Raw genomic sequence first — 6,417 nt, 5'->3', positions numbered from 1 at the left:
AAAAAAAAAAAAAAAAAAAAAAAAAAAAAAAAAAGAAGAGCAAAATAAACCCAAATAAAATTGATACAGCTTTAGCAAGACTGACAGAGAAGATACAGATCACCAATATCAGCACTGCAACAGTGGACCAGTGGACATCACTACAGATCCTGCAGCCAGGAAGAGGATAAGAATACAATATTGTTAATGTTCATGACAACTTAAAACAAATGAACTCATTCCTCAAAAATCACAAAGTACCAACCAATATGAAATAGACAATTTAAATATCCTGTAATGGTTAAGAAAAGTGAACCTGTTTTTTGTTTTTACTTTTTTAAGTTCTTATTTAAATTCCAGTTATTTAATATATAGTGTTACATTAGCTTCAGGTATACAATTTAGTGATTCAATACTTCCACACAACACTGGTACTCATCACAAGTCACTCCTTAATCTCCATTACCTGTTTCCCCCCTCCTCCACCCACCTCCCCTCTGTTAACTATCAGTTTGTTCTCTCTAGTTAAGAGGCTGTTTCTTGGTAAGAAAATTGAACTCATAATTGAAAAACTCCTGAAAATGAAATCTCCAGGACCAGATGGTTTCACTGGAGAATTCTACTAAATATTTAAAGAGGAATTAAGACTAATTTTATGCAGTCTCTTCCAAAAAATAGAAGAGGAAGGAATACTTCACAGTCATTTTATTATGGCAGCACAGATACTAAAACCAGACAAAGACAATACAAAGAAAACAAAATAAAACTATAGACCAAAATCTCTCATAAATACAAACACAAAAATCTCAACAAAATTTTATAAAATCAAACCTAGCAACATATAAAAAGAAGCATACATACATCACCACCAAATGGAATTTATTTCAGCTATTTAAAGCTGCTTCAATATTTAAAATACATCAATGGAAAACATATGTTCACACAAAAACTTGCCAGGAATGTTCATTACAGCATTATTCATAATGGCCAAAAAATGGAAACCACCAAGATATTATCAGCTGATAAATGGATAAACAAAATATGCTGTATCCATCCCATAGAATATTATTCAGCCATAAAAAAAGAATGACACAGAGGAACCCTGAAAACATTTTGCTAAGTGAAAGAAGTCAGTCACAAAAGGCCACATACTGTATGATTCCTTTTATATGAATATCCGGAATAGGAAAATACATAAAATCAGAAAGCAGATTAGTAGCTGCCAGGGACTAGGGAGTAGGGAGTAAGGGAGTGACTGCTGAAAGGTACGGAGTTTCTTCTTGGGGTGATGGAATGTTTTGGAATTTGTGGTGATGGTTTAAAATCCTGTGAATATTTTAAAAGCCATGGAATTGTACACTTTAAATGTGTGCATTATGTTGTAAATTATATCTAAGTTAAAAAGCCAATGAATGTAATCTACCATACCAACAGTCTAAAAATCTCATTATCCTCTCAATTGGTGCAGAAAAAGCATATCACAAAATTCAATACACATTTGTGATAAAAACTCTCAGAAAACTAGGAATGATGGGACACATCCTCAACTTGATAAAATCTAGGGGAGCCTGGGTGGCTCAGTTGGTTAAGCATCAGACTTCGGCTCACGTCATGATCTTACAATCTGTGAGTTCAAGTCCCACATCGGGCTCTGTGCTGACAGCTCAGAGCCTGGAGCCTGCTTTGGATTCTGTGTCTCCCTCTCTCTCTGCTCCTTCCCCACTCACGCTCTGTCTCCCTCTCTCTCTCTCTCAAAAATAAATAAACATTTAAAAAATTTTTAAAAAGCAAATAAACATTAAAATTTTTTTAATTAAAAAAAAAAAGAAAATCTACCAAAAAACCCTATAGCTAACATTATACTTAACGGTGAAAGACTGAATGCTTTTCCTCCAAGATTGAAAACATGGCAAAGATGTCTACTCTTAGCATTCTTATTTAACATAGAACTGGGAGTTTTAACCAGAGCAATAAAGCAAGAGAAAGAAACAAAAGATATGCAGCATGGGAAGGAGGAATATTTATTTATTGTTATTTTTTAAAGTTTATTTATTTTGAGAGAGATAAAGCATGTGTGCATGTGCTTGCATGAGCAGGGGAGGGACAGAGAGAGGGTGAGAGAGAATCCCAGGCAGGCCCCATGCTGTCAGCGTGGAGCCTGACTCAGGGCTTGAACCCATGAACTATGAAATCATGACCTGAGCCGAAACCAAGAATCCGATGCTTAACTGACTTTGCTACCCAGGTACTCCAGAAAGGAAGAATATTTAGATGGAATTGTCAAATATAAACAGGAAGTTAGTTGAAAACCCAAAAGGGAAGACCATCTCAATAACAAATTTCTGTTGTTTTTTTTTTTTCAAAAGAGAAACCAGCAGAATTGATCCCCAAATTTATATGGAACTGGTTTAAAATTCTCATTGCAAAGGAGTAGTTATTACAAAAAGTACAGTCAGAAAAAATGACACATAGGCACCAAAAAATTGAAAAGGGAGAAAAAGTTTTATTGGCTAACTAAAGAGTTAAGCTAACTAAGAATTAACACAAAGATAAGCTATGGCAGATGCTGTGCAAAATATATAAAACAACACATTTGATGAAAAATTAAACAAAAAAAAAACTGAAGAGGGAAGTAAAATGCAAGCTATAAACAGGGAAAGGAAAACTATTGAAATGAATCTGGAATAAGTAAGTAAATATTAATTGATAGAGATGCTAAAGAAAATGTCTTCATAAGGCTGGAAAGGAAATCTGATTACACAACCATGTTGCAAGTAAACAACATGATTTGTATTGGAAATTTATGATTATAAGTTTATAATTATAAGTTTAAATACTCAAGCTATGTAAAGAAGTTTGATGGATGAACGTGTAAACAATTACATTCTTTCATTTTTTCCCTTATTTTGGTAGCAGCGTACAGGACTCTTACTCCACTCTATTTCTAATTGTCTGCCTGTTTTTAAAATTTAATTATTGTGTAATGTTGGCTTTCATAACTTTGGAGGTTCATCCATTCAGAACTCAGCATCTCTACCAAGTTCTAACCCATGGAATATGTCTTTCGAAGACAGTGGGAAATGTGTACCAAACAAAGGGGAGTTTGCTACTTTTCAGCTCGACAAATTGTTTACCCTGTCTGTGCCTCAGTTTCTTCACAGATAAAATATGGAGTCATTCATTCATTTATTCAAAAATAATTATTTAACTTCTACATGTCCCAGGTGCTTGGAAGTATCTGGAATACATTAGTGAACAAAAGAAAGATCTCTGTTCCTGAAGAACTTACACATTTAATGGAGGGGGGGGGGAGCATAAAAACATAAACAACAAATGTAATATATAAACTACATAGTATGTTAGAAGGTGATCGTACTATAAAAAAGAAACAAGAGTGGAATAGAGGAAGGATGGTATAGACTGCAAGGTCCTAGGGCATGATGAAGCTTTGTATTGGAAAGTCGGAGTAGGACTAATTGAGAGGATGTCTAATCAAAGACTTGTAGGTGAAGACGTCATCCAGGTGCAAATCCGGGGGAAAAACAAGCCAGGAAGAGCAACACATCTAGAGTGAAGGGCTAAGTTTGGAGCAGATTAGCCAAAGCTTTGTAGGCCATTTAAAGAACTTTAGCTTCACTTTGTGTAGAATGAGAAACCATTGCTGGGTTTTAAGCAGAGAAGTGATGTTTTCAAAGGTGTTGAGAATTTTGCCTATAGGAGCCACAGATAAGAGCAGGGTCATAAGACACAGTAGGATTCAGGACACATTTTTGAGGACAGGGCCAGCTGGCTCTGTGGTTTTGACGATCGTGGCAATCAGAACGATGGAGATTCCATCAGCGGCGAGAGCTGCAGCCAGATCAGGTTTGGGACACATATTTTTGGATTTCAGGATCATTGTAGCCTCTTTTGTGGCTCTTCTCTGACTTGGTGTTTCTCATCATCCCTGCTGGTCATTCCCCTCGTCAGCTTTGCAACCCTCTAAGTCTTGTTTTTAGGGAGGTAGATCAGCCTAATTTTCCAGGCAGCCTATTGGCTGGTTTCTCTCACACTTAGCACTTAATTGTCAGTGTCTGCTAAGCCCTCTCCCACAGGACGGTGGTCCTTGAGGGAATATGAATGACTCTTTGTTGGGAAGAAACAGAAACAAAAACAAAAAACCTCCTAATACTTTCATTCTTCTTAAAGTTTTTTGATGATTAATTTTTTCTTAAAAATTGTTCTTAAAATTATCTTTTACAATAACTCAACTTTTGGACGCAAATTTGATATTCATTTCCAGATAAGGAGGATTCATTCATCTCCAGATAAGGAGGATATGGAAGCATTTTTTTCTTCCTGTATTTAGTAGAATGTTTGGACCTTGATCAGGAGGAACTCCCCTTAGGGATGAGCATGAAATACACCTTCCATATCAATGTAATCTCTGATTTCTTTATTTTGGGTCAAGTGTAGGAGTTTTTGAGTTTGCAGTGGATAGGATGAGTTTTCAAATATGCCAATTGTCCCCTAGGACTTGGGTTGAAACGATAAACTTATTTTATTCTGGTCCCTGCATAATTGTGATAGAGGCACTGGTCCCTGTGGTCAGGTTTGCACTAAAGTCATTGCACAGCAAAACTTCCCCAAGGCTACGTTTTTATGTTTCGTTTTCAGACTGTTGGTGCCATAGGAGCAATTAAAATTTGTGAATGTCTGTTTCCCCCTTGGTAAGTCATGTGGATGGCCTGCAGTCTGCTCTTATTCATGGCAAGGGATTTAACAGGCTATTGTGTTAGTAACAATGTGGATGCAAATTGTAAACATTTGTCATCGCCAAAGTTTCTTGCAATTTTCAAAGCAATGCCAATTGAAACAGATGCTCTGAACCTCCCAAATAAAACAATCTTTAGCCAATTTCTCCACATTCTTCAAAAACACTGTGTCTCCCCATAACTGGTAATTTCTTATAAAAAAAATAATATTGTAAAATCTACTAGAAAGTGAGTAGTAAGGGATAAAAATTTTAATGTAATGTCCTTTAGAAGTAGTTTCCTATCTCTTTAGATGCTATGAACTATTATTAAGATGTATCAGTAACACCTCCCATATTCTGGAATGTAGGAGCAAGTTCCCTTTGCATGTTTACGAGGAGGTAAACTGCATATATGCTAGTGAAATTTTCCCAATATATTTATCTACAATCTCAGGATTTTACAGTTGGTATTATCTTCACTCATGAAAATCACTCATCCTAATAGGACAGACCAAAGATTTGAAAGGCTTAACATGGAACTAATATTTTGCCAAGCAGGGGAAAATCTTGAAGAATCTTACGTCTCCCAATACAGCAGGTTGAAGGAAACAGACATGGACCAACATGTATTGGCTAATTTCTTCTTACAAGGCCTTGGGCTAAGCATGTGGAAATACAAAGATGTATAAGGCATAGACTTGATCTCAAGAGGCTCACAATCTAGCTTGCAAGATGGTCAAAAGTTAAAACATTACATGGGCATAAAAGACAATAGTAATTAAATGGATATCAGAGAAGCATATTTTAGGCATTTTGAAAAAACTATTTTTGTGAGATAATCAGGAAAGACCTTTTTAAAAAAGTTACTTATTTATTTATTTATTTATTTATTTATTTATTTATTTATTTATTTATTTTGAGAGAGAGACAGAGAGACAGAGCATGTGAGTGGGGGAGGGGCAGAGAGAGAGAGAGAGAGACAGCGAGAGCGAGAGCGAGAGCGAGAGCGAGAGTGAGAGAGAATTCTAATCAGGGCTCCGCACTGGCAGGGCTTGAATTGATGAACTGTGAGCCAAAACCAAGAGTTGGATGCTTAACCTACTGAGCCACCCAGGTGCTCCCCGCCCCCACTGCCTTGTTTTTTAAAGTTTTTACAATTTATTTAGATAATCAGGAGAGACTTAATGGAATAAGTAAAATTAATCAGAGATGCAAGGAAGGTGAACTCTCAATAGGGTGAAAAGTGGGGGGCAGGGGAGTAGGCAGAGCACTGGTGAGAAAGTATTTCTTTACTCCAAGTACAAGAGAAGCTGTCAGGCTTGGGGGTAGAGGTGGTGGCATTGGGAGACAAACACACAGGCTTGATTAAAGTGAGGGATAGAGGTTTGGCAACAAAAGGAAGCAAAGCCTGGGAATTTGAAAAAAGTTAAGGTGTTTAGACTCTATTTTGAGGCCCATCCACTGTGAGGAGCTTGGTTTTCTGTAGAAGGATTCAGGCAACATAGATTCAGTCCCAGGTCCGCTACGTCCAAACAACATGTTACTTAGTGATTTAACTTTTCCGAGCCTCAGTTTCCCTTCTATACAATGGAGATTTTATCTACCAAGCAGAGTTGTGAAGGCTGCACAAAATAACATTTTCATTGTCACATTAGCTGTCATTTCCTCTCTAGTAAATGGGCAGGGCAGGGAGGCTTGTGAAG

At 36.7% G+C, this 6,417-nt stretch overlaps 1 protein-coding gene across 1 annotated transcript in view; it reads right to left on the bottom strand.

The window, feature by feature from the left end:
• Positions 1 to 6,417, bottom strand: part of MEX3C (mex-3 RNA binding family member C) — a 46,153-nt gene that overhangs the window by 33,303 nt on the left and 6,433 nt on the right. The window lies entirely within an intron of this gene.

The sequence above is a fragment of the Herpailurus yagouaroundi genome, unplaced genomic scaffold, assembly GCF_014898765.1.
Source record: "Herpailurus yagouaroundi ecotype Mexico unplaced genomic scaffold, PumYag 142, whole genome shotgun sequence".
NCBI classification, from domain to species: domain Eukaryota; kingdom Metazoa; phylum Chordata; class Mammalia; order Carnivora; family Felidae; genus Herpailurus; species Herpailurus yagouaroundi.
Note: the sequence above shows the minus strand (reverse complement) of the source record. Positions and strands in the feature narration are given on the sequence as shown.